Source organism: Paralichthys olivaceus, chromosome 22 (assembly GCF_024713975.1).
Source record: "Paralichthys olivaceus isolate ysfri-2021 chromosome 22, ASM2471397v2, whole genome shotgun sequence".
NCBI classification, from domain to species: Eukaryota; Metazoa; Chordata; class Actinopteri; order Pleuronectiformes; family Paralichthyidae; genus Paralichthys; species Paralichthys olivaceus.
In genome coordinates, this window is record NC_091114.1 from 13633979 (window position 1) to 13653912 (window position 19934).

Sequence of the window (19934 nt, forward strand, 5' to 3'; positions counted from 1 at the left end):
TGAACTGAGTGTGATGGACTGCAATTGAGAGGGTATATGTACAGTATGTGATATTGGGAACAATGTGTGTCAGGGCAGAAATAATAGAGTGTGAGGTCGAGATGTGAGAGTGAGCGATTATAAATCGGAGAAACACATTCGAGGGGTGTTTGGGTTTTTAGTTTTTCTTTATTTCTTTAATTCGTGGATCTTGATGACACAAATCAGACGTATTTCGGGGACTGATGTCCATGAGTGTGTGAAATGTGCAGCTCGATTGAATTCATGTGAGCAGGATCTATGCATCTATGCAGTAAACATGATTATTTATCATGACCCTTAGAATTTTTAGAGAAATTGAACAGCTCTTTTATTTTGTTTTATTGTTTTCAGTGAATGTCTGGAACTTGTTTTATTTCTCCTTCTACTTGCCTTAAACCAAAAGTTGTACAATATCATTAGCACTCAACAACTCGGTCACCATGTATTGTTCTACATTTACACAAAAACATATTCATATTTATTAACCCTATTTAAGCCTCAGTCTTTCAGCGTCAGTGGCACCTGTGTGTATATAGTTTTTTATTCCGATCTTTAATTTGTGTCCATCAGGCTCCAGTGGAGGGTCAAGGACGGGCCAGCGACCCCCAGCTTTCTGCTCCCAGCTCCAACCCCCCAGAGCCTTCGCCTTCATCACAACACGGCCACGCAGCCATGCCAGTGACTCATGCATGCAAGTGCACAGAAAGAGTGAGTCCATCTGTCAATTTGTGTGTGTGTGAGAGAGTATATACACATTAATGCGTACTGTGTGTGTTTGTGAGTGTACAAGGGTCAATAGCAGGGGAAGAGCGTGGCCCCTCTGTGGCCTCAGTGGCTTCCTAAGACCTTGGTCACATGTCAGAGAGGTTGTACGGAGCCATCGATGTAGAGCTCTTTCATGTTTGATTTTCAGCACAAGTCCCATTAGGCCGACCTCCGACATGACCTCTTTCCTTTGACAGTTGTGTGTGTGTGTTGTGATTGTCCATGTACTGTCAAATGCGCTCTGCATGTGATTGTGTACTCTTTAAAAGCTCCAAACCGTAAAAAGCTTTCTGACGTGTGACGGCCTGTTGCTCGTTTTCGTAGAAATCTAGACAAGAGCAACTGTTTATCTGTTCCCTCTTGACGATGCATATTACTACACAATGAAACGTGTGTGTGTGTGCGCATGCTTTAGCTACAGCACATGCAGTTTGTGTGGGGCAGATTAGCAGCGGGCCGATCAGAGCTGTCTAAACCTGCTTAGGGCGAGGATGAAAATGAGATCATGTCCCAGCATCCTCCTGGCGGGCACTCCCATTGGCCCGTCACATCATCCAATCGCACCCCATCTGTTTTTAATTGGCGGCACGATACGGGCTTCTGCCTGGCTAGTGGCACCTGACCAATTGGCCATCAGGTCACATTGCAAAACAGGGATAGAGATGCAGTTGGCCCAACAGTCAGCTGTTCTCATGCATAGGAAATATCATTAATAAGTGTTTTAGAACTTGTTCTGTATAAAATCTCACCCGGCCACTGTTGTTTACTTCCTTTGTAGTTTAAAGATTATTTTTTTGCATATCAGTCTTTAAGGATGGTAAGAAGGATTACTACTAAAAAAGAGGCAAGCAAAAACAATCCTTCCGTGGGTTCTTATAGGATTTAGTCTTACAATAATGGATCTTTAATGCTCTGTAGGTTTGGAATAACCCTTTGGTTTGAACTGCAATGAAAGCAGGTTGATTTCACTGTCATAGTTCCTGACGAGATTTAAATTTAGAGGCAGAAATGGACGTAGATCAAGTTTTAACTGTAAAAGATAAGTGTGGAGAGGCAGGGGTTCTTCAGTTTTCTTTTGAAAATAAACTAGTCACTCATTAACAACACTAATAATGTAATTTGTTGTATTTTTGTTGCTTTTTCGAACTTCACAATGTTGGAATAAGGAACAATTTAAAATTGTGTACGTAAACTGTGGCCCCTTAAGGCCCCAGATTTTGAAAGATCCTAGATCTGCCACTGTGGTGAAGGGAAACCGTGCTCTAGAAGAGAGCGAGAGAGAAGAGGAGTTGAAAAAGTGACAGTGTGGAGGAGAGAGAAGGAGATGATGAGGAGTAGATACCAGAGCAAACATACAGCCTCGATGTTCCTTCATATTTGATGATCCATCTTACAAGGACCCTGTGCCCCTGGGGCTTCTGAACTCTGCTTGTGTGTAAGTGTGCTGATGCCCTCACTTTTCCTCCTCCTCCTCTTATCCTCCTTTCCCCTCTTTCTTCCTCTGCTCCTCCTCGCCTCCCTAATCTCTCCGCCTCTCACTCCATCCCTCATAGCTCCTCCTCCTCTTTCTTTATCCTGACTCCCTCCTCCTCCTCCACGCCTCATGCTCAGCCAGGCGGCAGCGTGCTAATGCACCATGGCACATTCTGCAGCTCCAAGTCACAATGCGACCAGGCTTTGCGCAGTGACCGCACAGCGACCTCCCTCAGCATCATCACTGCATGCGCACACACACACACACACACACACACACACACACAGGCCGCTGTGCTGCACCTACCAGGGCCAGTTTAGGATGGAGTCGATGGGTCGATTGGGTGTTTGGGGTGTGGGGTTGGCAGAGGATGAGGTAGGGTTCTACCGCTGACGGGTACGATCAGATCAAATGACAGTGAGATAAACTGCAAGCACAGAAAGGTTAAAGCAAAGAGACAGTCTCTGTGAAGACATTTTGTGCCAAACGCTAATTGTGTATGTGTGTGTGTGTGTGTGTGTGTGTCTCTCAGTCGTGTATGTGGCCTCTTATAGGAAAATATACTGCACCTGTTGCCGATCAAACAGCTGAGCTGAAATCTTTGACATTTAAAGTTAGTTTCTGTAATCCTGGCAAAGCTACGCCCCAAAACACATGACTGAGCTTTCTAGATCAAATTTACTGGAGTTCATGAAAACAATGTTTGATTCCTCAAACCGTCAGACATGTTTTCAGACATGAACTCTGGAAAATGTTTGGAAAATCGGGTCCAGAGTCAGACTTATATTCTTACTTGGGCTCGCACTCATTTTACTTGGTGGACTGGCAGGAACAGTTCTGGAAAACCTCTGGAATGACTGACTCAGACATTTGTGTTCTCCAATTCAGCCCCTCCAGAAAAGTTAAAGAAAATGTCCAAACTTCAGTGCAGGTTTGAACGCAGCGTCACAAATATGAGAAAGAGGGGGAAGATTAGTTTTCCAGCTCGTCTCTTTTGCTGCAGCCGTTTCCTTGTCCTATCTCGGGGCCCCTGCTTCTTCATCCCCCAGGTCCTGACATGCATGCTGCCTTCACACCTTCCCATTATCCCCGGCTTTATTCTCCATATCCCTCAGACACATTCTTCTCAGTTCTCACAGCCCAGCGGAAATGACCAGAGGGAAGGAGCTGGAGATAAGGCGACTGAGATAGTGAGAAAAGGAGGGAGGAGGCCTTAAAGGTCAACGTGAGGAAGGTAGAGAGGAAAGGAAAAGAGACGTGTGCATATCGTCCATGCTTGGGTGGAGATGTTTCAGAGCTCATGGCCGTCCTGTCCGTTTTTATTTATTTTTTGGATGGAGCTTATTTTCCCAACACATCTCTCCTCCGTCAAACCTGAGGGAGCCTCTGTCCATCTGTTCTAGATCCTCGTAGCCTTCCTGTGGGCTGCACTGCTGATGACATTCGTCCACTAATTGTTAACAAATGTTGCACAAACACAGATGCTTTGGATTAAATGTAGTGGACTTACTCTGATTACAAGTGAGAGCTAGTTTGGTGCAAGTTACATGATCAGCAGTGACGAACATCCCGGGAGAAAAAAGGTCACTGTTAACTAGACGCACAATATGATATGCTTCTAATCTGTGGGATTAATTCTATAAATGAGTGTGAGCGACCAGCAGAGAATTAAAGATGACTTTCGCTCTGCAGATGCTTCCATGAGCAATCAGAGCTCAATCTAGACGGCAGAGGAATGAAAAATTAAATAATGTTCCAGAACACGGCTCTGTTTAGTAACTGCAGCAGCAAGAATCCACAGAAAATATAATTTCCTAAAACAGAATCTTAATAAAGGACTTATTGTGAATTAAATTATTTCATTACTAACGTCCCTTACTGGTTTGTGAGCTGTCATTTGTCATTTTGGTTTTGGAAGTAACCATAGACACAAAAACGCGTCATCTGCAATTGTAACGAGACCACAGCGACCTTAAAAAACACGGAAGCAATGTTCTCTATTCTTGTTGAAAATGGCTTCAGGGACGAATGCAGCGTGAATATTTCCCCCTTTTTGGACTCGGCCGTGACCTCTGAATTGTACGGTTCAGCCGCTGTGTGAACTCACACTCTGCTTGTGTGTAAAGCTGCAAAGATCAACTGCTCTGCGACACCATTAACAAGGTGGAATTTACATGCACTTCATCCAGTCTCCAGTTTTCCTGTCAGGAGATCACGCTCCAACAGCGGCACGGATCGTTTGCACTGTTAACCTGCAACATGAACATAAAGCAACTTAAACGCAACCGCCGCGACACGCGATTCGTTGAGTGTGTGTCTTTCTCATACACGAATGTGTGTTGCCACTGACACTGTGACCCTTCGTAATATGGCGGTTTTCTCCTCTTCTATCCAGGTCACAGAGCATTGGCTCACCCTGGTTCATCAGCGGGGCAACGCTCCACAAAACCCATTGTTCCCCTGACACGCATCCCAATTATATTCATAAAATGTGGAGTGGGTAGAGATAACATGACGCAGAAATGCAAATGCAAGCGGGACAGCGATACCACAACAGCGTTGGGACAAGTCAGCCACTTTATAAATGTGAGCACACTCTGCCTAGATAAACAAGATCTAATGGGAAGTGAAACACACGCATGCACGCACGCACTCGCAGTGTAAATGGTGGTTTTTTGCCGGAGGATTTATATCTATTCAATCAAAGAGTTTGTATTTTGCTCATTTTGTGAAGCTGGGAGCTGGAATTAGGCCAAAATGAACACAGCGAGAGGAGAGGAGGGGGCGGATGGAGATTTGTGTTTGGTTGGGACAGATGGATGGACAGAAAGCTGATCTGATGACCTAATCCTAAAAAAAATAAAATAAATAACATTGTTCTGACAGTAACTTTGGCCTCCGGAGAGCAGCCACAATCACCTAATTACCACCTTAAATAATTCAGCGGTGCAGCAGCTACATGCAGAGACACTGAAATCCATTTGGAGCGACAAGACTAAAAGGATGTAGCCTCATAGCCTGTGTACAACATGTTGATCGCTGTATTATTGATGCAGCGTGTGAGTGTTTTATCAAGCTCAACTGACACTGGAATAGACCTAAACTTAACCCTGAAGAGATCATTTTCCAATGCACAGGTAAATCAGAACAAATTAAAGAAATGTGTGATTCATTTATCGATGGTTTTTAATGGACTTGAACACATGCATACATTTCATTCTAAATATATATATATGTATATATATTCATTCTAAATATATAATAGTGAGTGAATAGTTCATTTGTGTTTGAGATTCCTGAGTGAAAAGGACCGAAAAAGTACTTAAAATCTGAATTTATTCAAATTACTGTCGTTCTCAAATGAGAACGTGTATTCGAAAAATCTTTATTCTTCGCCTGTGACAGCCGAGTGTTTGTGACGTTTATGGGGTTGAATATGAAAAGGGTTCATAAGTTCAGGAGGTTGTGGAGGAATTCCCCATTCAGCAGATGTAAACATGAAACAGTGGTGAAGTTAAAAACGCTGTGAAAGTGTCAGGCTGCGGAGCAACAAGGACACAAAGGTCAGGCAAAGTTCTTCAACCGAGAAAGAAAAGAAAGTCAAGTGAAATCCACTAAAAGCAAATGATCAGTGTAGCCTGATTACCTGTGGTAGATGTGTCGTGGGTGGAAGAAGAACTGGGGGGGGGGGGGACCAGGTGTTTGTTCATTGTGAGGTTGTTTGTTTGAGGGAATGATTAATGGATCTAGATGAAAACATTCTGGAATATCTAGAGGACTGTGTGGTGCAGCTTGATCTAAGGCGACTATTGGGCCTTGGCGGAGGAGCCATTCTAGTCTGTCTGCTGTTCAGTCGTTGTACAGTCGACTTGTCTGAGCTTTTTTTTGCTGTAAACAGATGTTTTCTGCATCTGGAATTCGCTGACAGACACTAAAATGCCTCTTAAACGGAACGATTATCTCCGGGTGGACAATATTTAACATGACTCGCTGTATAAAAATATGAATTAGATCAGCCTCAAAGGGAGAATAAATGACTCTCATGTGAAAAATCCTCTCAGACACTGTAACAAGAGATTATCTCATGTTACTTCCACCCTCCAACATACCTATAGGTCTGTGGGTGTATGTGTGTGTTTCAGCCCAGTGTGTGTGATCCTCACCTCCCCTGGCATCCCCCACAGTGTCCACACCGAGGTCTGCCACCCTTCCCGTCCGGCTCCTCTTACCGGGGGTCCCGGCGTCGGCGTGGCACAGAGAAGCGGACGATGATGCCGTCTGGCATGTTTGGGCTCTCTCTGCATTTTCAGCCAAGCCTGCAAGAGGACACCTGCTGTGCTGGGTGCATTGTGCTCGTGCAACTCGAGTGTGTGTGTGCTTGTGTCTTTGTATCTGTGACAACACCAGACATGTTTTCTTAACACATCCACACATCTCCACGTGTTTCCCTGTTGTCACACTCGTATATACATTAATATCAGTTGCAACATGTGGTGTTGGGCCATATGGCTGTTGAAGACAGGCTGTGTGTGTGTGTGTGTGTGTGTGTGTGTGTGTGTGTGTGTGTGTGTGTGTGTGTGTGTGTGTGTGTGTGTGTGTGTGTGTGTGTGTGTGTGTGTGTGTGTGTGCTATAGGCTCTCTGATCTATAATGAGATCTTTGGACGTGATACATTTGCGCCTTCATGCGTTCACATCTGTCTTTCTTCTTGTTTATGTGTTCAGACGCCCTCAGGGTGAGAGATATGACCCATAAACGAGGCCGTGAGCATGCTCAGTGCAGCCTCTCGTATCCAGGGCGAGGTTACACTCCAGATGCTTGACCCGGGGTCGCCGTTCGCAATTGTGATCGAAGTGTGAAAAAGAGGTCTGGGCATGAGAAATCAGGGTTAAATCACACCCCCGACCAGAGTCTGGCTCCTCTGCTTCTCAGGTGTCGTCACACCTCGGATAATGCTAATGTGCAGAGAAGAGAGCAGATCTGAAAAGATCCTGGGAGGCTGTTTCCATAAAACCACAAGCACAAAGGCAGAGATGACGTTATTGTTGTCGTTCACCTCCATCGTCTCAAACACCAGCTTCAGAGTTGAAACGTGAAATTCCCCCGGAGACATGTAGAGGTGCTGTTATGTACTGCTGAGCTTCTGTATGAACATCTCCACACACATGTACATGAATATGAACAGAGAAGATCAACTGTGACATGTTGCATGACATCATGGAAGGTGATGTAGTATATAATTCATGTACACACACACACACACACACGCACGATACGAATATTGTACTGTGAGTGGAGGATGTAGATGCAGTTATGAAAGTATGTAAAGTTCCTGACCCTGCAACAGGTTGGGAAATAAATATTTGGATTTAAATTACTTGATAGTAAAGTAAAAAGTACGTATACAACATTTATTCTTTACTTTTTAAACATTAAGACAAAGATGGACGACATTACGGCTCCCTAGAAGTGAAGCCCAATGTTCTCAATCACTTCCTGGTGGCTGGCTGCACTCTGAAGCCCCGCCTCCTTCATGTTAGTTGATGGGACACGGACCAAACTAAAAACTCAAGTGGACATGAAATACATTTTTATCAGAGATGGTTTGTGTTTGTTTCTAGTAAGTTTGGGATTATTTGTTTTTTTTTGATGTTATAAAAAGTGCAGTGAAACGTCATGATTGACATCTGAGACTGACTCATGATTGGTTGAGTGCGTCTGGCATCAGTTACGCCATGGTTGTTTGTCTCCTGGATATTTCAGCTTCCTCTCTGGATAGCGTGAGGATGCAGGGACACATAGTCAACCACTGCCTGTGGGTCACTGTGAGACATGATTTTGCTTCAACTCAGTAACAGCTCAATTTTACCGCATCTGTGTGATCTGCAGACGTTAGCACCTTCATCCTCCTCTTCCTCGCAATGTACCTGTTCTCCTCCAGGTCCCTGCATCCGTCAGCAGCTGCCGGGTGCCGTGCGACGCTGCTCTCAGGCAGCGAGAGGAAATGACATCTCACCTCCTCCGCACAGCCAAAAACACAGGCTTTTAAAAACCTCCCTGGTCCGTCCCTCGGCCCCGTCCTTCAACATTACACCTGCTAGCCTGAGAGCAGCACTCCCTGCTCAGCTCTGACCTAATGGGCTGTGAAGCAGCAACCAGAGGGAGGGGGAACGAAAATCTCTCACCTTTTATCTCTATTTTCTTTCCTCCTCTACATGTCTGTCTCCCCCTATTTTTGGTTTCATGTCTCTGGTGAGAACTTCTGAAAACAGCAAAAACGTTTATTCCTTTTTCTTTTTTTTTTTTTTTTTTCTGTGATTTGGCTGTGCCCTAAAAGCACAACATAGATAAACAGTCAGGGACTTATATCAGAGCTGTGGAGCCTTTGGAACCAAACGTCCTTTTCAGTGTAGATGCAAGAGGCAAAATACTTCAAAACGTCACGATTTAAATTCTGGGTTACTGAACTGTAGCTAATGTGAGAATCACACATGCCGCCTTGTCTTATTGTATCCTTGGGGACATTATTGACATGTTCCATTCCCTTGCTCTTTACCCTAAACTTGACTAACTTGAAGGCCTCAACCCAATCTTCGTCATCAGCTATCGTCTGACGACGAATCAGCCTCTGGGCGTTCTAAATTCTGCATAATTCACAAGCAGACTCTGTTTTGCCTAAACCTCATTTTGAGGCGTCAAGTGTTTTGCTGTTGGACCCAACAAGAATAGCAGACTCCTGGTTCAGTGTGCAGCGAGGGCCAAGCTGAGGGAGAACTGAGGACAGAGAGAGAGAGAGAGAGAGAGAGAGAGGAGTCAGGAAGACAGAATAGAATCATAGGCTCTACCATCAATAGTAACTAACGTCTCTTCCTTTTCTGTCGATCTCCTGGAGCGTTTATGATCCTGTTTATATAAATTATTAGTCATTTAGTTTTTTGCGTGTATGAAAAGACACAACATGATTTATAAAGCAGAAACAGATTAAACTCCTCAAACCCCATCGATGTCCTCTGACCTAAACCCAGTCCAGTCCGATGATTCTCTGTCCGTCAGTCGAAAGTCGTCAGCTTTGGTCTGACAGCTGTACGTCACTGTGATGGGTTGGAGACGTTGACCTTGCACGACCAGAATCCAGAGAGCAGGGAGGAGCCCTTCCACGGCCCTTTCACTCTAACTGCCTCCACAGAAGTGAGTTTGTCCCCTCTGCGTTTTCAGCTGAGCGGCAGAGATAGCATCATTAGACGACTCGGCTCAGTGGAAGACATCACGAAAGAGATCTCATGATGGATGATAGTGGGACTGAAAGCTCAGAGTCAGGGACGTTTGCCCGCGGGACACGGAGCAGCAGCACCTCAGGAGTCGGTCCTGCTCCGGGGTCGGAGGTTGGAGGACGACGCCCGGCAGAAGCAGCCCCCTCACATTCTTAAAACATCTGCGGGCTAAAATGACCTGGCACAACTTGATGCATTTGCTGCCTGGCACATAAGCGATCTGAAAACACAGAGCTATTTTTTGCTGATGTTAATTTGCTCTGTGTTAGGGCCCCGGTTCACAGCTCGGTCAGCCTTCCCTGATACTATATTCCCGTTTGTTTCAGTAAAGGTTCTCCCGTCACATCGCATTTAGGTCGAGATGCCTGTGAACTGTGAATGCACCGCGCACTGGGACCCCGGCCACGCTGAGGCTTCTGGGTCCTGGGCTCCGTCGCTTTCCAGGGCAGATTCCGCCCATGTTGAGGGAGTTGCGAATAAAAAAAAGTTTTCCTGTGTATGATGAGGCAGCTAAATGAAAAGCATAAAATAAAGAAATTCCTATTTTTCCTATTTTCTTTAACTGTAATTTGTGCCCATGAAGGGAAACGTGACGCTCTGGTCTTTTTAAACCCCACTCGATCAAACAGCCTCTGAAAAGGTTTAAATTTTTTAGTAATTACTAAAATATTAACAAGCTGCAGCGTGCTATGAAATATAAGACTCTGATATCTTAATATTTTCTACAATTGGATAAAATCATTTTTAAAAGCAAATTGGTGGACGTGAAATTCCTGAATATAGAATACATTTATTTTTATAATGTAAATTTCTAAAATAAAAAAAAATACACATTTCATATAAGCACTGGAAATCACAATATTTGTGAAATAGGCAATTTTTAATAAATAAAATGACACTAAATTTCAATACTATCATTACACATTATATTTGTTGTATTAAAAAGTACCTTATTTATCCAGTTGTAGTGGCAGCAGGAGACTGAGCGTCTGTCTTCTAAGAAAAGGCAGCGGAGTGTCCTGTCTTTATACCGATCCCTCCTCAGTGACCACGCCGATCGCCCTCCATTACTCTGATTTCATAAATAATTCATCACACAGTCAGAACCACACGCTAATTGGTGCTTTTCCATTATTATCATTACTATTAACCTGCTTGTTATTGTTATCATTCCCAGCTCTGGTGCGTGTGCGATTAAACACAAAATTAAATTAATGTGAGAAAAAAAATCCCAAAATAGCCCCACATTAACCCTCTTGTTAGTTTCAACAACAAATACAGGGAAATTAATTTCAAATCTGATCGCAGTTTCTTTCTCAAACAGCAAGTTTAAATATTAATTTGTGCAATAGCTCAATTTATTTGCTAAAGACTTTAAATGATTTCAGTCTAGAGGAGAGGTGAGTCCACTGACGTTGAATTAAAACATTTATCGAGCGATGATAACAAACCTAGAAATTATTTTATTATAACTATCACATAAGGCAACAGCAGAGTTGTATGATTCACTTCTATTGTACTAATTTAAATATTTGTATTATATTAATGAAGCTGTCCATCCAGAGACACACACACACACACAAACACACACAAAGCACTCGCCCTTACGGCTGCATTAGTGTGTGTTATCTCTGTGTGTATTCGTGTGTGTGTGTGTGTGTGTGTGTATATAAAACAGCCAGGAGGGGAGTGTGTGCCTTACAGTGAAGCGTTAAACGAAAGTTAATACGTGGTGAGGCAGAATCCAAACATAATTAGGTCACATTTAGTTCATGACTCAGTAAATTCAAAACTCAGTTTTTTCTAGATGTAGTTTTTTGGGGATTTCTCAGATGTCATCGCTGTGTTTCGAGATCCGAATTCAAGTAGAATAAAAACACACTTTGAAGCTACATTTAAACGACTTTGTGATCCAGGTTCACATGGTTTCACAAAACTGAGTTTCTTATTTTCCATTTTTTTAAATAGATAAATGCTCCAGATCTGCAGCATCTAGATACACATTGAGAAATGACTGGACAGTATATAGTAAATACAGTATTGTATTTTGTATATGAGAGATTAATGAGTACTTAATGTATATATATATATATCAGTATATATATCTCTATCAGTAGTTAGATCAGCCATTAATATTGGCTGTTCACAAAAAGTGTTCAGTTCTGGAGCACCATTAAATAAAATAGCTAATCATCTCTGTTCATTTGTACTGTGTAGTGTTGAGGAGAATAGTCTAGAATAGTTGAATCTCCAGATTATCAGAATCTTATACTTGAGTTGCTCAATTCCAGAAAGTATTCCAGAAGGAATACTTTATTAAGTTATATTTCAGAGTATTCTAGAGAGTGTCCTCGCTCAGATGTTTGTCGTTCTCCAGAGTTTCCATAAATACGACTGCGCAGTCTTCTAGAATATTAGAGGGATCGTTCCGCTTATTCAAAGAAGGTGTTGTAAAGTTGAATTGCTCAGTTCAATTCTCGGGGTTATTCTGAAAGAGAATGGTCCAACGCTGCTGAAGGTGAAATCCATGTGTTTGTTGATGTGCTGCAGAAACACTTGTAATGGTCGAGACTGTCGCTGCGTCCACACGTTATTTAAAATGCACCTGCAGCTATAAACAGAAAAAAAAAATCTCTCTCTCTTTTCCCTCCTCCTCCCTCTCCAGTTGTTCGGCAGCAGCAGCAGCAGCAGCAGCACTGACAGGCAGTTGCCATGGCAACAGAAGCAGATGTTTAGGGGATTCTCCTGTGTGATGGGATGTGAACTATTGACCTCTGCCTTTAGAAAAAAAAACAGAGATGGCAGTAATGGATATGGATTTATGAGTGTATGGGCTGAAGCTATATTCTCCTCTAACGCAGCTTGGCACACCATATGCCACTGTATGCATTTTTTATGATGCGGGCTGACTTGGTTGCCGGGGCTGAACAATTGACTTCACTCTCTTTCTTCACTCTGGGGCTTTGCAGCAGCACACACATGATGCATGTTGAAACTATGCAGGATAAACTGTGCCTCCACCTCCTCTGTACAAAAACGTGATGATATTTCAGCAGCTGTGCATCTTTTATAGGCAACAGGTTCCGCAACCGAGACAAATCTCACCGCAGACAGGAATTAATAGCAGTAATGTCGTGAATGTTAAATAGTGTAAAGTGTTGTCCTGGCGTACGCCGCAGAACCGACCATGGACAGACTATAGGATGCATACGTGCATTAATGGCTCGGAGCAGAAGTGTGAGTCACAGCGACGCTACAGTAACCACCAGGGCCTAATTCTGCACGCTTTCCACAGGCTGCAGGCATGATGCTCTACACACACACAGACATGTAGTCGACCAGCTGTTCTCACATGGCTGTCTCTCACTGTTCAGCATCTATGTCACGGTTTTCTGCAGCAGACCAACGCCGTATTTCTTCATGCACCGAGCAAAACGTGTTGTTAAATGTGGCCCCAGGCTGAACTATAATGAACTTGTGTATATATATCTAGTACATATGGATGGCGAGCGTGTACCTCCACCGAGGCCTAACAGTCCCTATGCACTATAAACATCCATCCCCTGAATATTTTTTCTTCAAGACCCATTAATTTCTTTTTTAGAAATTCACAAAAATTTTAAAACAACGCGATTTTAAAGAAATGGATACAGACAAAAGAGTTAGTTGTACAAAATGTCACGACACAAGATTAAAACAGTGATTTCACAATCCAGGATTTTTTCTTTAACCGTGAACCTTCCTGACTGTGGTCAGCTCCGGGGTTCTTGTTCAAAGACGAAGAAAGAATGAGTTCGATTCCATTTGTGCCACAGAAAGTTCTGTTGACCCTAAAAACTCTGGACTCATTTAAAAGCAGAAGACGACGCAAATTACTAGTTTGTAATTTCATAAATATAAAAATGTTTTTGTCGAGTCAAGGTTTTATATTGAATTCTACAGTGTTGCTTTGAAAATAATTTACTTTACGTACAGAGGATGAAGAGTCATTAAAACACAGCAACAATATGTGAACACTAAGCAGCTCTTAAGTATTAAGGTCAATGTGTTTCCTACAGAAAAGGTTCAATCCTACTCAGAATGTTTTAATACGAGTCATGAACCGTGTGCAGTTGGACCTTGGACTTTTTATTGTGGAAATATAAATATTTCATACATGAACTTATATCAGTAAATGTACAGTAAAGTGTCATAATGTTCTGTAAAGTGGCTTCATACTGATCAGAAATCATCTGACCTGAAAGTCATCCCTCGGTTCTCTGCAGACGTAAATCATTCTTGATGCTGGACGGAAAATAAACAGATAATTGTGTTTCTTTATTTTCGCTGCTCGATGTTTCCAGGTTTTGCTCCAGAGCAAAGGTTTTGTTTCGGGTTGATTCGAGTTAATCTTGTAACGACAGGTCACTGAATACATTCGATCCTGCTGGGATCTAAAAGTGGAACAACCTCTTTCAATAGGAATTTGTGTTGTCATCTTGAAGCAAAGCAGAATTACAGTTCCTGCTGTTGAATTGTGTTTGTTCATCTTTTCTTTTTGCCTCTGTGCATTTCTGTCCCTCGCAGGAAGCAGTCCCTCCAACACTGACTTCATTATACATACACAATCAATCTTTAATCTGCTCATCACCTCCATCCAGAGCTTTGACTCCTGCCTCTTTCAGGCCCATCAAAGTTTTATCGGGGTAATCGAGATAAAAACCGAAATGGAATAACTGCGTTTTCCATTTTAACCCCAGAGGAGAGGTGGAAGGAAACGTTTTCAAGGTGCCAGACGGCAAACAAGCGTTTCTATATTCTACAGGAGAGAGAGAGAGAGAGAGAGAGAGAGAGAGAGAGAGAGAGAGAGAGTGTGCGTGCGTGTTTGATTCCAGGATGTTAGGAGTTAAGTCTGTCCTGTACAAACCTGGACACGGTGTACTAACACACTGTCGACCTTGTTCTTTTTTTATATTGCCAGATTAAGAAAGTAGAAAAGTTCAGACGAGGATAAAATATTCTTTTGTTCTATCGCAGCAGCTGACATAAAAGAGTGTGTGCATGTGTGTAATAAGCTTGTACCATGTAATTCTCTGCTAGTTCGTCATATGAAGCTTTTTTTTTTTCTTTCCCCGTCTTATATAATGTAGCTGACATAAGGCCGGTGGGGGGGGGGGTCATTTAAGGATTTTGTGGATTAGGCTCCGTGTGTGTGTGTGTGTGTGAGAGAGAACAGAAGAAGAGACTGCGTACACAGCGGAGAACAGAAAAAATCACAAAAAAAAAAACTAAACAGCATAATGCAAATATAATATAAATGGCCCAGGGGTATATGTTCATTCATGTGTGAACCTATAAAAGAGCAAAACACAGAGCACAGACAGTACATACTGTACAGACAGCGTGTCCGCCACTAGAGAGCGCTCCTCTCCTGTGAACTTTTGACCCCTGCCGCCGGGCAATCAGACGACATCACATCTGTTGTTACGTGTTCCAGCTTTGATTAATTAGCCGGATGCAGCGCCACAAACTGACTCTATGACCGTCCACACGAGGACAGAACCTCCGCCGGACTCAGGGGGGTGAAGCAAGCGGGGAGCGAGACGTGATCCAAATTGACAAAGTATGAAACAGAGGAGGAAGAGAGAGATGGGAACGTGGGAGGAGACGGCAGAGAGGAGCTGACAGGAGCTGTAATAGATGTGAATGTGTTCACTCGATGCAGTTCGACATGTTGCCCTGACTGTGTGGATTTAAACGCACAGCAGCTTTCTGTCCGTCCGCGCTGACTCCAGATGTGTGAATGTCTATCTTATCTTCTGCTGCATCAACCCTCTTTTTATATCCGTTAACCATCAGTGGATAAATGAACAGGTCTAAGTGTCCGGAGGGTCAGGAAGCCCTTGGGCCCCGACACGTTCTGTGGGTGATTGAAAACCTTTCTTGTATAAAGTCGATAAAAGGGCTGAGAAGAGACAGAAAAAAACCTCTTAAAGAATCTTGAAGAGATGCAAACGACTACAGAACGATGCAAAATGATCATAGAGGCACAAAAAGTTCACAAAGAGACACAAATCTGCTCCAACAACTCAAATCGCCACAAAAAGATGCTAAAAGAACGTATTCATGTGTATGTAGCACATGTCTGTGCTCATGGGCCTTTAATCCATCCATTCTTTCCACCCCACATTCTTCCCCCGCCAGGCCAAAGTCATGGCTTGGATTTTCCCCTTCCCTCTGTTCCCCCTCTTCCTCCTTCCCTCGCTCCCTTTTATCTGCCGGTTCTCAGCCTTCAGGCCACCATGAGCTGATCAGAGACCACCAATGTTCGTCATCTCCTCTTCTTGCGTCCCGACCTTCAGCTGAACTCGCCTCACAGCTCCTGGGCCACAGAGACCGAGAAGCGAGATGTCGGGTGAAAAAGCAGCAGATTTCACTGTTTCACGTCCCTCGTCGGACCTCGGTACTTTTCCAATCTCTTGAACTCGTCTTGCACCTCTCGGTCTTGCGAAATGCTGAAAACGTGTCGGAATATTTGTGATTCTTTCCTCATAATTCATAAGCGTGTCAACGTGGGTCAAGGCTCAAGATGTTGCATGTGTCCACATGATGTTGAAGGACAAATATATTTGTAGGACGTTCCAGATGAGAGGCTCTGTCTTTTGCACATTGTTAAAAATACAATATTTTATTCATGCTGTGAGATACAAAGTATGTTGCTCTCAAAGACCCATGTCAAAGAGCCCTCCTCAGATATCACACTGAATAAATAAAATCTATATGTATATACATATATATATATATATTTTTTTTACAGTCGGTGGAAGTCACATGTGGATGATGTTTTGTGATGTCTCCATTAAAAAATATAGCAGCGTGGAACGATGATTCTCTGTGGAGGCATCATAACTCATTCAGCCATGAGAGGAAAGATCAAACACAGAACGACTGCTGCAGAGTTCAAACTGATGCTGCAGATATTTAAAATGTGTTCAAATGAATCATATCCCTCAGAAAAAGACCAAACGTGAATAGAAAATGTCTCCAACTCCAGCGTTGGTCTGATCTTGTCAGCTTTAGGTTTGAGTGTAGCTGCTGTACTTTTCACTCCACTCATTTAGCTTCTTTACTGTGTGCCACACTGGATACGAATGCTGTGACTTTGATTTGCAACACGCTCTGACAGCTGCTCGCACAGGACGCAATCAGCCAATCAGCTCGGCCGCCGTCAGCTTCTCGGCCAATGGGACGGCGCGGGCCCCTCGGGGGGGTGTGTCTCATTAGCTAGATTCCAGGACCTGGCTCTGGCCCACCGGACGCACTCAGCCAGAAAGGATGCAGTCCAGAGGGGGATTCATCATCTGCAGCGTCGTCTCCTCTTCCTCCGCTCCCTCTCGCTCTCTCCCTACCTCTTCAGGAGCAGAGGAGGCGAGGAAATAAATCACATGGAAGCATAAAACCGCCAGAATTATGTTATAAATCTTTGACAGTTTTACCAAAAACATTGGTAAAACATTTAAAGAAAATACTGTGTAATCCTAATTTCCTATGACAAGTCAATGCTTGCTTCAAAATCAAGTTTGGTCTGATCTAGTTCCCGGCCGCCTCTTCACCCAGTCAGGAACATTTTGTTCTTGTGGTCCTCCCTTGCACTACAGCTATTTGGGGCACGGACCAGATAAATCTTTTTGAGGATAAATTATTTTCTATATTTCCATAAATCCCCCTAACTACGCTCGCTTCCAGAGGGCTTTTTGTGGGGCCATGGGTGGTATAAGTAACAATGGGCCATCTAATTCCAAAATGTCTAATGTTGTCTAAATGTACCCCCTGGGAGGTGGCCGAGTTGGAAAAGGCGGGGGTGGGGGGGCAGTTTGTGAACTTCTCATGGTCCATCAGGTTCAATATAAATCCTCGCCCTGGAGGGACCGGCGGTGACCTTTGCAGCCGAGATCATGCAAATACATACCTGTCCTTGTCACTGGACGCTGCCTCGGCGAGCTTCTCTCTGAGCGATGACGATTCGCCAAAATGTCTTTGGAGGACGGGATAATGTGCAGCGAGAAAAGAAAAGGTTCCACGTTAATGTTTTTTTTTAAAAGGTAATGGATCTTTCATATTAAGGTTAGTTAATAAGATCAAATAGGTGTCTAGCTTTCTGGAGGGCTGCAGGACATCCATCCTTCCTTCCATCCTTCCTTCCATCCTTCCTTCCATCCAGTCATCCGTCCATCCTTTATCTATGCCACTTATCCCTTGAGCCAATCCCATTGGACTCACTTTGGGGCCGGGTTCACCCTGGACATTGAACGTTGGACATATTTTGTCCCCCTCTATGGCCCCTGATAGAAAAATCCTAGATCCGCCACTGTTATAAAATGCAACGAGGGGATTTGTGAATGATGAGTTCACAGTAATGAACTAACAACCGATGTTCATTTTAGTCTTAGTTATCTTTTCTCAAAAGTCCCCAAAGAACATGAAGAATACATTTAAATGAGGGATTTAAAAAATTCAACTGGTTCAATTAAAGTTAGATTCACTGTCAGCGTACATGTAAGAACAGCTGAATCAATGTCCAACATAAAACATAATCATGTTGTATTTTTGTTTTTCAGGATGCCGACCACCAGCCAGTGTTTCCTCTCAATGACCTCGTATTTTAGGTAATTAAACTCATTCTTTTCCCACCATGCACCCAAATGCACAATCAGAACATGATTTATCGTAAACTAGCGGCAGACTGCCATGCTAATTATGATGTGTCAGAAATAAACCTGGAGTATTAAAGCCACTTGAATATTAATGGAGGTGTTAAAGCAGAATCACATTTATTTCCTTCCTGGGTCAAGTACTGAAAAGAAAAAACATTGTTGGAAAGACCATTATTCAAATGAGAGTGCACAGACCTTAATAAAAATCAGCCCGACCATTAACTTCTGTTTTAACACAGCCTAGTAATTTAGTTTCGCACATTTGTGGACATGATTGACTGAACTGTTCCTGTCTATTGTGGTGTATGTAAATGAGGCTCCATCTATATTTCCCAAAAAGCCTGATTCAGGACCTTAAAAGGCTCAAATAAAGATAAATTAGGGTTACCATGTTGCCTTAATCTGAACTAATGCCGGCAAAAACCAAAATGAGTGCCCCAGAGTGGTTTCATCGTTCGCTGTTTGCACCATTCAGTGTCACGATGCCGATGTGGAGCAAGGATTCACCTTTAAACCCACAGATAGTGGAGATAGTGGCGATTTTATGTTTTGTTTTTCTGAATATCCTTGAATGGAAAGAAGAAAGCATGTAATTGCTTTTTTGGGCTCATAGTTCACTTAAAAAAACATTTTGACATTCTTCTACTTTTTAATTCCACATACCTAAACCTGTCCAACCTTGGTTTTAAGAACGTTCAGATCATCGGTTCACCTCGCCTGGGTTAAGAAATGTGTTTTTTCTTTTCAGAGAGAAGTCTGAAAGAACTAAAAGAACTGTTATTATGATTTTTTAAAAGAAAACATCTATTCTGTACTTTCTTGTTGCTGTACGTAATTAAATTTAGTGCTCCACAACCACCTCAAATGAAAAAGACCTTATTTTGGATGCATTTATTATTTTAAAGCAGTAGTTTGACATTTTGTGAAGATGTTTAGGTGAAATAATTCCACTGAGATCTGTGCAGCAGCTAATCTTTGTCCGACCAAATGTTACAACATTGTTTAATATGTACACGAACCAAAGCATAAAACTAACAAACAGGGTATTACAATGTTTTTGGCCTCAGTCACTACGCAGATATCTGACCTCAGCTAGTGATAAATCTAACCAGTGAGTAAATCCTGCCTCCTCTATGTTAGAGGATGGGACATGGACCATACTAAAAAGTCACAGTACACGTAAACATTTCTTTAAGATGGTTTCCATCAGTTCTTACTTTAGTTCAAGTTCTAACTGTTTTGGTCGGTTTGATTTTATTTAGTAATTCAAGGTAATAAAAATGGGTTAAAACCCGGGCTCCACTTGTGCAAGATGGCAAAGTTCATATCCTGAATATTTCGGTTTAAGTGGGAGGAAGCGGAGATGTGTTGTCCATGTTGACAACAGCCTCAATCTAACAGTGTTCGTCTCGCATTTAAATATTTTGAAGCTAAACCATCAAAATTCGAGTATTTGTAATCAATGCGTGAAGCAATCCAACCTTATAGTAAATAAATCAAGCGTTGTTATACAATAAAAGAGATTTCTGAGGTGTTAAATCTAAGGATTTAAAAACTAAAAAGGCAGAATCGTATGACACAGTCTGTCTGAGTTTGTGTTGGATACCTGATATGTTTAAAACATTACACTGAAACGTATGAAAATGATGTCTGCATCAGCTGCAATTTGTCTGGCCAGACTCTTTGAAACCAGTCCCACCCTGCAGAGATG

General features: G+C 42.8%; 1 long non-coding RNA gene across 1 annotated transcript; it reads left to right on the forward strand.

Moving 5' to 3' along the window:
* Positions 1-588: 588 nt before the first annotated feature.
* On the forward strand, positions 589-19104 carry LOC138406585 (uncharacterized). The gene is made up of 3 exons (XR_011239988.1): positions 589-729; positions 18128-18175; positions 18972-19104. It is a non-coding gene; the product is annotated as an uncharacterized lncRNA (long non-coding RNA).
* The last annotated feature ends 830 nt before the right edge of the window (positions 19105-19934 follow it).